Below are 14,868 nucleotides of genomic sequence, written 5' to 3' on the forward strand. Positions count from 1 at the left end.
TTATCAATTTTGTTTAAGTAATCATGTGCTTAATGCATCACTTCCTTTCTTGTGCCTCCTCATGAGCCTGGGCATAGCTGTTCTCAGACTGGACATCCCAATACCTCAGACCAGCTCTACCTTTCTTGATGTCATTTTGGGCAACCCCTGGGCATTTTACTTCTGCTCCTTCAGGGTAACTACTTGAAAACTACCAATGCCCACTCCACCTACTTGTCTCACTTCTCTGTACCCTTTCATACCAGAACCTTTCAAATGTGTTCTGTACTTGCTGTTTCATTTCTGCTCCTCCCTTTCTCTCTAAATCTCATTCCCATCTGACTTTCACCCCTACCACTCTACCAAAACTAAAATTGGTCGAGATCACCAGTGATTTCCATATTTTTTAACCAATGATTTCTACCAAAATTGGTCGAGATCACCAATGATTTCCATATTTTTTAACCCAATGACCTATTTTAAGTCCTCAGGTTCTATGACTAAGAGTCAGCACTTGACAGGTTGACCAACCCCTCCTCCTTGGAATCTTTCGTGTACTTGGCTTCCAGGTCAACACATTCTCTTGGTTTTCCTCCTATTTATCTGGTGAATGCTGCTAAGTTTCCTTTGCCTGTTCCTCCTCATCTCCAGGGCTCAGAACTTGTATTGTTTCTTTCCTCTCTATGCTGTAAGGTTCGCATGCAGTCTCATGGCTATATGTGATCAGTACACTGCAACTTCTAAAATTTAACTCTGCTCTGAACAGCTTCCCCAAAACCCAGACTTGAATATCCAACTGCTCACCTGATAGCTGCACTTGGATATCTAAAAGGAATCTCAAACTTAAGTGAGTTAAACTCTGGATCTTCTCCCCATGTCAATTAGTAGCTACTCTATCCTTCTAGTTGCTTATGCCAAAAACCTTCAAGTTATCCTTGACTCTCTTTGGCCAGGCTTACAGCAAATGATACTAACTCCACCTTCAGAATCTACCCTGCTGTTACCACCTTTACTCATATCACGACCACTCTGGTCTAAGCCAACATCACCTCTCCCAGGAGACCATAGCCTTCCATGCTTCCACCCTCACCTTACTCCTAAAGCTTGTTCTCAGTAAGCAGCCAGAGTGTAACAGAGAGATGTCATCAAAACACAAGTCACATCGTGTCACCCCTCACCTCTTCATGTCACTCAAAGTAAAAGCCAAAGTCAGAGAAGAGGCTGTCAGACCCTAGAGGAGCCCATCTCCTATTTAAGCACTGACCTTGTCTTCCCTCCTGTTCTTCTCACTCACTCTGTTTTAGCCACACTGCCTTCCTTGCTCTTCTCCAGACATGCCTGCCTGGATCCTTTATACTTGCTGTTCCCTCTACTTGGACTGCTCTTGCCCTAGATATCTACGTAGTTGTCCCCCTTGCCGAATTCAAATCTTTTGTCAAATGGCACCTTTTTTGACAGGTCACTCTTTAGGTAAGATGCTCTTTGACTGCCATATTTAAATTATAACTTCCCATCCTGGCCTGCAACTTCCCTTCTCCTTTCCTCACTTTATATTTTTCCATTTAAAACTTTGGAATAATTTACCCATTTATCTTGTTTATTCCACAAGGATAATATGTATGTTCATTTTTTTCACTGATGTGTTATTGCACCGAGAGAAGTGACTACTGCATAGTTGAAACTTAATAAATATGTGTTGATTGATTGATTGAATGAATAACTGAATGAATGAGTTGGGTGCAGTGTGTCTCTATAATTAGACCTCTAGAGTTTGACTCATTCATACTCTTCTATTTCTGCTCTGAATCATTCTGATAAATATTAAATTTGTACATAAAACTTGTCTTTCTGAATATACATGACAGCAGTGTCATTATCATCATAATGTTTTTTGGAATCTTTATATAGAGAAATAGCATCCTGTTCAAGTGTAGTAATTGGTAGAAAAGACACTCTGGTTATGAACAACAAACTACTTTTATATTTAAGCATATGAATATATTTTATAAATATAATAGATTTTTATCTTTTTTATAAATAGATTTTTTCTTTTAATTTTATCTGTTTATAGAATAGTTAAATATCTTAGTAGCATACAGGCTAGACTAGAGGAGAATCAGAACAACCAAATAATTTTTGTGGTACTTTTGAGTTCACCAAAGTCAAAGGTAGGAAGGCATTGCTATTATCATCTCTGTATCTCATAAAGGAAACTCTGTCAGATTTCTCAAGCACAGAGGTTGTCAATGCTGAAGCTAAAACAATAACTTCAGACTCCAGAAACTATGTATTTTGCAGTACAAAATAGCAAACACCTCCTTAGATTGCAGCACAAAAAAAAGGAAGGTTCACTAACCCAGAGAGCACCTTATATTTTCATCATTAATTCACTGTGTATTATTAATTTAAAAATTTTGTTCCGGACATTAAGGTAATACTCATTCATATCAGAGAAATTGGAAAGTATAGGAATATGAAAAACAAAATATAACCTGTAACTTCATCAGTAAAAGACAATAATCATTAACCTTTTTGTGAATTTCATCTTTTTTATTTTATCCTAGGATAAGTATATAAGGATAAGATCCTAAAATTGGAATCATGCTATGAGTCTATATATTTATGGTGCTTTTCACAACAATCAAAAGATACCTGATGGACTCATTCATCCAATATATCTGATGCCTGCTGTATGCCAGGTAGTTACCTAGGCACTGAGGTTGTATCAGTCAATAAGGAAGACTCATTCCCTCCCATCTCGGAGCCTATAAAATTGTTAGATGAGACAGACAACAGACAAAGAGATGAGAAATTGTGAAATAAGAGAGAACATAGCCCTTGAAAACCTTACTGGAAAGAATGATAAGAGATGCTGTCAATCCCTAAAGGTTGAGAAGAAGCCAGTTGTGGGCAGTGCCCGAAGCACTGTGCTGCCGACGGACAGAACAGCACATGCACGCTTTCTTCTACAGCAATGACTTCTGGGTTTGGAGTTGGGAAAGGTTTGTGTGGCCCTGGGATGGCTCGTGAGAGGCAAGGGAGGCACAGTATGGTGCAGGGATTTGACTTCATCTCCCAAATTATTAAGTCCTTGAAGTCTTTTAAGAATAGGAGTGACACACCCTGATTCCTATTTGAAAACCTGCATTCTGGCCAACATGTGGGCACTTGACAGTGGGAGGCAGAAGTGAAGTGAGAGCACCTGTGAAGGTTAGTGTTAAGGCAGATGGAGGGAAGTGTACACATTGGAGAACTATTTCACAGGTAGAAAGGACACGGCTTGTTGAAGGTTTGGATGTGGGGGTTGAGAAGGAGAAAAACGAGCGACTCCAATATGATCCCACATTTCTGCGTGAGCAGCTGAGTGCCTCAGAGGACTGGCGGTGCCAGTTACTGGGCTGGGGAAGCTTAGGAGCAGAACGTGTTGGCAGAGAATGAGTGTGTGAGCAGGTGTGAGAAGACTCAGAGTTTAATATAAAATATGTTGCATTTGAAATATCTGGGAGAAATCCAGGTGGAGATGTCAGAGAGCTGGTTGGATGGCAGCAGCTGAAAATCGAAGTAGAAATGGAGGAAACTGACATTTCTTGAGCTTCTGCTGTTCTAGATGCTGCTCTGATGTTTAATACTCCCATGAAACTTGGGAGCTGGTGTACCTGTTTAATAGACAAAGACACCGCAAATCTGAGTGGTTGACATGACTTGTACTACTAATAAATGGTAATAATGTGAGTGCCAGAGCTAAAACCTGAATCCCAGTTTGCCTGGCTTCAAAATTAATTCTTGGTTCCCACCAAGACTGACAGTTGTTGTCATTTGATTAACATTTAACTGAGCTAGAATTGGCAATATGGAAATTCAACTAAACCCCTCTTAGGAGTGTTTTAAAAATGTAACAAGATATTTATTAATTTCATACAGTAAATTACAAAATGCCTCCTATGGATGATTCAGAACCAGATTTGTCCTCAGTCTCTCCGTTGCATCTCCTAGTCTATTCAAAGTATCAAATACCTTGCCGCAATAGGCCAAGTACCAACTTTTTCATGGAGCCAATTTTAAAATAAACATTTTACTATAGAATAGTTTTAGATTTATGGAAATGTTGCAATTATGATAAATAGTTTCCATGTGCCGCACACTCAGACTCCCCTGTGATAAGCGTCGCCCAATACTGTGGTGCATTTGTCACAACTAAGGAACCCGTGCTGCCTCATTGCTGTTAACCAAATTCTAAATGTTTTTCAGATTTCATTTCTTTTTCCCTGATTTTTTTTTTCTGGTCCAGAATCACATCCTGGATCCAGCATTACATTTACACATCATGTCTCCTTAGGCTCCTCTTGCCTATGACAGATTCTCAAATTTTCATCGAGATTCATGACCTTAAAGGTTTGGGAAAGTATTAGTCAGGTATTTTGTCAAATGTCTGAAATCGGGGTTTGTCTGATGTTTACATCATGACCAGATTGGTGTTACGGGTTCTTGGGAGGAAGGCCACAGAAGCGAAGTGCCCTTCTAATCACGTCGAAGGTACCTGCTGTCAATACGACTCATAGACGATGTCAACCTTCATCACTTAGCTGAGGCAGCGTTTCCTAGGCTTCTCCACTCTAACGTTGCTACTCCTACCCTCCCATGGAACATATTTCCATTGTCGTTGATTTCCTTTATATGCCTCTAGAGCTGCCCTGCTGTACTTACACAGGTATTTAGCTCTAATAATTAATAGAATACTGAGAATTTGCCCACTGGGCATTGGGCTAAGTAATCACCTTGAAATAGCTCCATCTGTAGTATGCATATTTCTGTTTTATAGGCGGAGAAAACCCCACCCATGCTGAGAGAGGTTCTATAATCTGCCCACAGTTACACAGCTATTGACTCCAGGCTCCGTGATCTCATTGCAGGAGTGGTGCTGACCCCTCACTTTGCCTCCTGCATTGATCTTAGCAGAGCCCAGGATACAATAGAAAGGCCAAGCTGAAGGTCCTGAAGACTTTACCATCCTCCTGCTGAGAATTTTTCTCTTTCTTCGGGGGGAATTCTTTAGCCTTCAGCATTCTGTTCCTTTCCTTTTGGCATTGATTGTTCATTACCACATTGCTAGACACTAAGAAAAAGTAAATTCATGGGCAAGATGATACTTTCACAGGTTGCTGTTCTTAGAAGTTGTCTTTCAATTTCATCTACTCAGATTCTAATGAACATGATTTTTGAAGACCTGTAATGATTGTTACAATTCCATTGAAATTCGAAATAATCAGCACCCTCACCCAAAATCCATCAGGTGGGAGTGCAGTGGCATGATCTCAGCTCACTGCAACCTGCGCCTCCCAGGTTCAAGCGACTCTCCTGCCTCAGCCTCCCGAGTAGCTGGGATTACAGATACCCGCCAACACGCCCGGCAAATTTTTTGTATTTTTAGTAGAGACGGGGGTTTCACTATGTTGGCCAGGCTGGTCTCAAACGCCTGACCTCGTGATCCACCCGCCTCAGCCTCCCAAAGTGCTGGGATTACAGGCATGAGCCACCACGCCCAGCCTGCCTGTGGAGTTTTGACTGTGCTACTGACATGCTGTTGGTTCTAGCTGTATCTATACATTTCAGATTCCAGGACCCAGTTGAATGTGTCTGAATGAAAAGGCTAATACTGTTCATATCAAAAGCTGTTTCATCTGAAGTAGTATATAAACCTGCTTCCCTTTCCTGTGGTGATGATGGAAAATGTGTGTTTGTACTTTTCATCAAAGTTGGGGAAAAATTCCATTCAGCTGTTAGTTTTAAGTTGTTAAAAGAGATAAGCTGCAAGGCTATTAAATTCAGTATTATTGATATAACCATGATTAGATCTATTAAGCTAATTTATTTCAGAACACAGGAATTAAATATTTGCTATATTTTCAGCGAAGAAAAATATACTTCCCGTTATTCTATATGCTTTTGGAAAATGCAAATGCAGTGCAGTGCAAACAATTGATATTGTTTACATTCCAGTGCTATTCAGTTTCCCAAAATGTAATAAATGTCTTATCTTAAAGAAATACAAAGGATCTGGTTCAGGAAACTTCCAGATTTATGTGCACCTACAATTACTGAATCACATGTTGCTAAAATTTTCATAGTTTATATCAACGTAAGGGGCAGAATTTTTACACAGATAACATTTTTCCAGAGCCCGACTATTGCCCTATACATTTTTAAGCTGCCCAATAAATATTTAGTAACATTTTTGTGTCTCCAAGTGAAAATAGATCCAGACAACAAACAAACGTCACTAATGTGCTTCTTTAATCTTTAACTCCAGAGATTTCCAAGAGGTCTTGTGTCAGAAGGTGTGTCCCACAGGGCAGACCATGAGCTCTCCAGTGTGGGAGATGGCCACCTGCCTGCTTAAGTCCCTGAAATTAGCACCACGTGTCTCATAGTTGGCACATCTGTTTACCAGCTGAGGAGAACAACATGACAGTGATGGTTACAGATACACAGGGGCACTGTGTACAGGATGAATCCATTCACTCTGTGTTGGCCCTTATAGATGTATTTCCATCTATATTTTTTGTTCTTATTTTCTCACTGTTCTCATATTCTGTGCTCTCCTTTTTACCTTGTTGCTTTTGGCATTTTGAGAAGTGTTTTTGTCTTCTTTGTATAAATGTTGTGGATAAAGCACTTAGAGGATTTCAGAGAAAGCTCACTGCTATACAAATCTAATAAATCTACAATGTCCTCTTATATAGAAATCCAGGACCAACTGCCTCTGAGATACAAATACTTGATTGACTTCTTCTATGGTATATAAGTAAAACATGACTATTTAGAAAAACTTAAGTAGTCAACTGAATCTTTTTTTGTTGCACTGTGATGCATTTGAAAAGATTTTGTAACCTCATTAAATTATCCCGTCCCATTTTACGTAATGCATCAGTACTTAATGGTATACTGCTTTCTTCCTTTGTCAGTAATTTTTATGAACTCTATTTGATGCATCCTTTGGTTAAGACAAAGCAAAATTAAATGCAATTGTTTCTCTAAAAATTATGAACCTTTCATGGACTAGACCAGGCACGCTAGAGCATATGGCAGAGGAGGTAGAATGCTATTGCTCACACTGCTTTACCCTCTAGAGGCTAGAAGGAGGGGCTTTAGTTACTTTCCCTGAAGAACCACTTTTTATCTGGGTTCTAGATATTTATCTTAAGAAAGCCACTTTTTGTCCACAGTTCTGATTTAGATTCAGAGGTCTAGGAGATGTTGACTGTTGCCTTTCATGGAGTAACTGCCATTATGTTTATTAAAGAGAGCTTTAATGAATGAATTTTAGGACTATGTGGAAATTTCTTTGAAATGGTCAAGGTTCTCCTATATAGTTTTGAAACTGGGTCATAGAAATAGAGAAGAAAAAGAATTAAAGTCCTTTCGTTACACTTACAGTGACTCCATCCATTGTTTGCAGTGAGTAAGTGACTCATTTGTAACTCAGTATTTGGGGAGGAGGAGGAGATGCCAAGTTTGAATCACACCCCTTTGTGCAGGCAGCAGAATTGTAGGGAAAGGAGCTGGGCTTACAGGGTGAGGGTGGGAGGTCATAACTTGGTGCCGGTCTGTGTACTCTAGCTGCTACTTAATCTCTCTGAATATGTTCCTTCATTTGTAAAACGAGGCTAGAACGGTGTCATTAGGAATGTTAGGTGAGCTGATTCAGCACTGGTTTGACATGTAATAGGCACCAAAAAAATGACAGTTCTCTTTCCCGTTTCTTCTCTAATATCATAGAAAGAGAGCACTGAAAGGAACGAAATGATATAACTTCTTTCTTTTTTTAAGTTGTGAATTGACAATTTATATTTGTATATATTTATGGGATACAAAGTGATGTTATGATTTATGAATCTAATGTGGAATAATTAAATCAAACTAGTTAATATTTCTATTTCTACCACCTCAAATAGTTAACTTTTTTGTAATTATAACATTTAAAATTTACTCTTTTTTGAAATGCACAATATAGGCATACCTCAGAGATATTCCAGGTTCTGTTCCAGACCATTGCAACAAAGTTAATATCACAATAAAGCGAGTCACAGAATTTTTTGGTTTCACAGTGCATATAAAAGTTATGTTTATACTATACTGTAATCTATTGAGTTTGTAATAGCATTATGTCTAAAAAACAATGAATATACCTTAATATTAAAGTATTGATAAAAATGCTAATGATTATCTGAGACTTCAGTGAGTCTTAATCTTTTTAGTAGTGGAGGGTCTTGCCTCGTTGCTTATGGCTGCTGACTGATCAGGGTGGTGAAGGGTAGGGTAGCTGTGGCAATATCTTAAGACAACAATGCAATTTGTCACACCAATGTACTCTTTCTTTTACAACAGATTTCTCTGTAGCATGTGATGCTGTTTGATAGCATTTTACCCCAAACGGAACTTCTTTCAAAACTGGAGTCAGTCCTCTCAAACCCTGCTGCTGCTTTATCAACTAAGAGAAACCCGGTCTCAACTGAAAATAGAAAAAAACAATTAGCTGGGCATGGTGGTGCATGTCTGTAATCCCAGCTACTCAGGAGGCTGGGGCATATTTTCAATGTAGATGAAACAGCCTTATAGGATATGTTAGGGAGTACTCCCTCTGGAGTACTTTGATATCTTATATTCTATGACATCTTATATTCAGTGATATCTTATATTGAAAGAAGATGCCATCTAGACCTTTCAGTAGCAGATAGGAGAAGTCAGTTCTTTGCTTCAAAGGACAGTCTGACTTTCTTGTTATGGGTTAATAGAGTCGTGGCTTTAAGTTGAAACCAATGCTCCTTTCCCATCCTGAAAATTCTAGGGCCCCTAAGAATTATGTTAAATCTACTCTGCCTGTGCTCTATAAATGGAACAACAAAGCCTGGATGACAGCTCATTTATTTATAGCATGCTTGACTAAATATACAAAGCCCACTGTTAAGACTTGCTGCTCAGAAAAAAAAGATTCCTTTTAAAACGTTACTGTTCATTAACAATGCACCTCGTCACCCAAGACTTCTGATAGACATATAAGGAGATAAATGTTGTTTTCATGCCTGCTAATACAACAGGCTAAGTTTATGGAAATATTTTAAGTAATTTGTTGCCATTTCGAGAGACTTCACAGCATCTTCACCAGGAGCAGATTCTGTTTCAAGAAACCCACTATCTGGCTGGGCACCATGGCTCATGCCTATAATCCTAGCATTTGGGAGACCGAGGCAAGTGAATCACTTGAGGCCAGGAGTTTGAGACCATCCTGGCCAGCATAGTAAAACCCGGTTGAAGAGAGTTAGTCCCTTGCTCTGAATTAGGCTTTGACTTAAGAGAATATTGTGGCCGATTTGATCTTCTCTCCAGAACACTAAAACTTTCCATATCAGCAATATGGCTGTTTCTTATTCCTGTGTTCACTGGAGTAGCATTTTTAATTTCCTTCAAGAACTTTGCATTTGTCTAACTACTGAGTACAAGAGGCCTGGTTTTCTATTTTGGCTTTTGACATGCCTTCCTCACTAAGGTACATTTCTAGGTTTTGATTTCAAGTGAAAGATAAACGGCTTTTGCTTTCACTTGAGCACTTAGAAGCCATTATAGGGTCATTAATTGGCCTAATTTCAATATTCAATTATTCTTCCTCCCTTTCTTTGCTGTTGCCTCTATAGATCCCTTTCTGGCTTCTCTTAATTTCACCCGCCTGTATCCTTGATCACACTTTCTTAAGCTTCCTAGTCTTGCTCCATCAATGACATCTTGTCCAGGTTATCATTTATCTTGCCTTTTGCAGTAAGGCTTTCTTTCAGGCTGTTAATATTCCCTTCTCAAGCTCTGAGTAGACTAAAACAGCCAAAGTGGGTTTCTTCTGTCTTTAAAAAAAATAATTTGTGTTGTATATGTTTAACATATATAACATGATGTTATAAGACATATGTAAACAAAATGACAAACCCTTAACTATTCTCAGAAAAAAAGGAAAATACTCAAATGAAATAAAAAAATGAAAGTGAAGAAGTTACAACAGATGCCTTAAAATGTAAAAGGATCATAAGGGATTATTATGAACAGTTATATACCAAAAAATGGGATAACCTAGAAGAAATGGATAACTTCTTAGAAAAATGCAACCTACAAAGATAGAATCAGGAAAACGTAGAAATCCTGAACGGACCAATAACATATAAAGAAAACGAAGAAGCAACAAAAACTGTTACAACGACACAAAACCTCATGCCTTCATAGATGAATTTTGCCAAACATTCTAAGAAAAATTAATACCAATACTTCTGAAACTCTTCCAAAGTACTCCAGAGGGAGTACTTCCTAACACATCTTATAAGGCCGCCGTCACTTTCATACCTAAGCCAGACAAAGACATCACAAGAAAAGAAAACTGTAAGCCAGTTCTCCGATGAACACTAATGTAAAAATCCTCTATAAAATATTAACAAACTAAAGTCAACAACACATCAAAAAGACTGCATATCATGACCGAGTGGAATTCATCCCTGGCATGCAAGGCTGATTTAACATATGCAAATCAATCAATGTAATTTATCATGTTAACAGAATGAGAGATTAAAAACCACATGATTGTCTCACTTGATGCAGAAAAAGCATTCAGCAAAGTCAAAAATCCTTTCTTAATAAAAACTCTGAATATTTTAGGTAAATAAGGAAAATTCCTCAATGTAATAAAGGCCATTTGGAAAAACTCACAGCTAACATTATAATCAATGGGGAAAAACTGAAAACTTTTTCATTAAGATCCAGGACAAGGCCAGGATGTCTACTCTCTTTACTTCTATTCAACATAGTATTAGAACTATTAGCAAGAACAATCAGACAAGGAAAAGAAATAAAAGGCATCCAAATAATAAAGGAAGAAATCAAATTATCTCCATTTAGAAGTGGTATGATCTATTATATGTTAAAAAAAACCTGAAAGATACTACAAATAAACTTTTAAATAAATGGATGTACTAAAGTTGTAAGATATGAAATCAACATACAAAAATAAATATCGTTTTATACACAAATGACAACCTGATTGAAAAAATTGAGAAAACAATCCCATTTATAATAGTGTTTTTAAAAAACCTAGGAATAAATTTAACCTAGGAGGTGAACAGTCTCTACACTGAAACTATAACATTGATGAAAGCAATTAAAGAAAATACAAATAAATGGATCGATATCTCATGTTCATGGATTGAAATAATTATTATTGTTAAAACACCCATACTACCCAAATCAATATACAGGTTCAATGCAACATCTATCAAAATCCTAATTACATTTTTACAAAAATAAGACAGTCCTAAAATTCATATGGAACCATAAAAGACCCTGAATAGCCAAAACAATTCTGAGAGAAAAATGAAGACATTACACTTTTTGATTTAAAATTATATTACAAAGCTGTAGTAATCAAAACAGTATGGTACTGGCATTAAAACAGACACATAGACCAGTGGAACACAATAGAGTCCAGAAATAAGTTTATACATATATGGTAAACTAATTTTTGACAAGGGAACCAAGAGGATACAATGGTGAAAGAATAGTCTCTGTGATAAATGGTGCTGGAAAATGGATTGCCACATTCCTTCTCTCTTGTAATTCTTCCAAAATATTAGTCCTTCTTCTCTTGCCCCTTCTTATGCTCATTGCTCATATATGCTTAATAATCAGCTCACTCCATTACAGATGTTTTTCTATCCACACCATGTCTAACTCTGAAGACTCTCAAAGATTACTGGTGATGCCCCAAGGAACAAATTTGATTATGTTTTATCAGCTCTACTCACCCTGACCTTTGAAATAAAGAATGTCTTTCTTTGTAAAACCCTTTTCTCCCTCAGCCTCTGTGGTACTGTGCTTGCTTTGTTTTTGCTGGACCTCTATAATCATATGTTCATCCTGCCTCTCCCTCATCCTGCCACACAAATGTAGACTTGCCCCAAAACTGTTTCCTTAAGCCTTCCTGCTTCTTTCTCTCAGCATAAACTCACATCTTCAACTATGACATCTTGGTAAACATTTTTCCAGTCAAGATTCTCAGTCCCATCTTCTGTCCACAAACTCAGGCATGCATACCCCAAGGCTTCCTGATATTTTCTTCCTAAATTATCCACTGCTGCTTCATAACCTGAAATTGAACCCATTTTCCCAGGGAAGACTAGACTCTTCCTGAGCTTCTCTGCTTGTACCAGTGGCACCAACATTACCTTAGTCAAGTTGTCATGAATGCTTAGTGCAGTCATATGCTCTTCTTCAATGAGATATCAAAGATACACATCCAACCTCTGATATAATTTTGCATTTTTCCTTTTTTTATACCAACTGCTACTACCCCAGATAAGGGCTGGAACACTTTTGCTAAATGAAAGAGAAATGGTTTTGTGTGTGTATGTGTGGGGGGGGGGGGGGGGGAGGGGGCAATTTATAGCTGCCTACAACACTGTGTTGAGAAGAACTCGGATGTTGCATTTGCGAAAGGGTGCATTATCACCTGGCAGTGTTTGCCAAGAATGTGGAAGAGAGAATGGCAGCCTGTCTGGCACAGACTCTTTCAAGAGTTTTCTAATTTATCTGCTCACTTCTAGCCTCTCCCTCATTTCTCTTCATGTATAAAACACTATAGATTATTCTTCTGAAAGCACAGTTCTGTTGGCTCAAAATTGTCTGCTATATTAAGTAAAAACTTCCTAGCTCAGAATCCAGAATTTTCACATTTTTCATCCTAAATCCCATCTACTTCTCCAGTCTTTGACTCATCTGCTGCAGCCAAACTCAATTACTCTCTCCTTCCCAAACATTCTTGCCCTTGCTTTCTCCTCTTTATCCAAAATGTGATCCCTCACTCCTCCCCTTCACCCTTCAAGCATGAACTCATGTAATGAGTGTGTATTACTTTTTATTTGCATTTTGTTTGAAGGGTCTGAAATGGAGCTTGCATCTGACAAAGACTATCAAGGTGGGAGTAACAAGTTAAGGTCTGTTGAGCTGTTACATGGCAGGTGTTAGATCAGGGAATTCCTACCTCAGTATATCAGGGACGCAAACAAAGATAAAATCCAAAACATTATTAAGAGAGTCTAAAGCAGCATTGTCCAATGGAAATATAATGCAAGCTGCATATGTAATCTAAAATTTTCTAAAATACATTTAAATGAAAAGAAATAGGTCAAATGAGTAATTTAAAATATTATTTTGACAATCAATATGAAAAAATTGTAAATGGGATACCTTATATTCCTGTTGTGATAGTAAATCTTAGGAATTCCTGTATTTTTCACTTATAACATGTGTCAGTTTGGACTAGTCGTATTTCAAGTGCTCCATAGCTACTCGTGGTTTGTGACTGCCTTATTGGGCATTGCAGGTCTAGAGTATCACCCAAGCAAAGGCACTTTAGGCTAATACAAAAACTGGAGTTCAAAATTGGAATTATGGGGTTGAGAAAAATGGGTCAGGATATAACTGGGGTCCTTAGGTGTCCCAGTTGAGAAGTCAGAATGGAAGAAGAGAGTAGGTGGCATCCACCAGCCCTCCACTGAGTTCCCAGGACCTTGATTAGTGTCTGGTGGAAAATAAGAACACAGCCTTTTTTTTTTTTTTTTTTTTTTTTTCCCCAGTGAAAGAGTAAAATTAACAAAAAGCAAAGGAATCTGGTCTAAAGTTTTTACTCAGACTGCATTTTGAGTAGCGACACAATTTACCGCTCTGAGTTTTTAAACTTTAAATCAAGCTTCTGCATGCAAAATTTCATTTTTTGGTTGTCCTTTGCAATCAATTAGCTGCTCCTTAGAAACCCAAGTGTCACCGTTTTATTTTTTGTGGTCTGAATTGAAATCTTCAAGTTTTTTTAGACAAATTAGCAGAGAACTACTCTTGCAAAAAGAATGGCGAATTGTTGCTATTACGATACATTAAAAGTTATTTCGTCCTATGTCCCTCTACTGGCTGCTGTGGGTAAATTACAGACACAGATTAGACACAGATTCTGCCCTTAGGGAAACTATAAACAATCAAGACTTTTATTTTTTAATAACCATGTCATCCTAGAGCCATCTGGTGTATATTTAGAGTAATGTAATTTCTTCTCTTGCTTGATGATACTGATATTATACAGCAAATATATTGCATTTAGAAGAATAATTGGGTTAATTTCTGCATGTAATCCAACAGTGATTTAATCTTTCATTCTCTGTGAACCACAATAAATTCTGAATTAGTTCCAGTTTTAGAAAAGTCATAGAAAAAGGGGTACACTGAAAGGCCAATGTGTATTACCATTTGGAAACACAAGATGATTTTTAAAATATGTTCATCTGTTAGGCTGGTCTAAGGGTACCCAAATAAGAGAAAGATAAAAACATCAGATACAAGAGGAATGGAATCTAAGCAAGGATAATAATAATAGTTATTATTTGTTGAGTATTTACCTATGTCAGGCAGGAAGTGCCAAAAAGACTTTAGCTACATTTTCTTATTTAATTTTTATAACAGTTCTCTAAAGTATCTGCTATTTCACCCTTTTTAAAGATTAGATAAATGATTCAGAGAAATTAACTTACTCACTAGAAGTTTGATAGCTGCAAAGTGACATATCTGAGAGAATACTCTTCCATATGTTTTAATATGTGAATCGTAGCAGGAAGACACACACACACGCACACATGCACATACATACACACCTACATACATACATAGTGGTGGCACCACTACCAGTAAGAACCACATCAAAATCAAATACCTTCAGAAAGAATCGGCATTACAGTAGGCCCAATGTAATAAATACGTGGTGTGGAGAGGAGATTTTCTGATGACTGCAAGACAATGTATTTATTACTCTTTCTAAAA

Source organism: Chlorocebus sabaeus, chromosome 12, assembly GCF_047675955.1.
Source record: "Chlorocebus sabaeus isolate Y175 chromosome 12, mChlSab1.0.hap1, whole genome shotgun sequence".
NCBI lineage: Eukaryota > Metazoa > Chordata > Mammalia > Primates > Cercopithecidae > Chlorocebus > Chlorocebus sabaeus.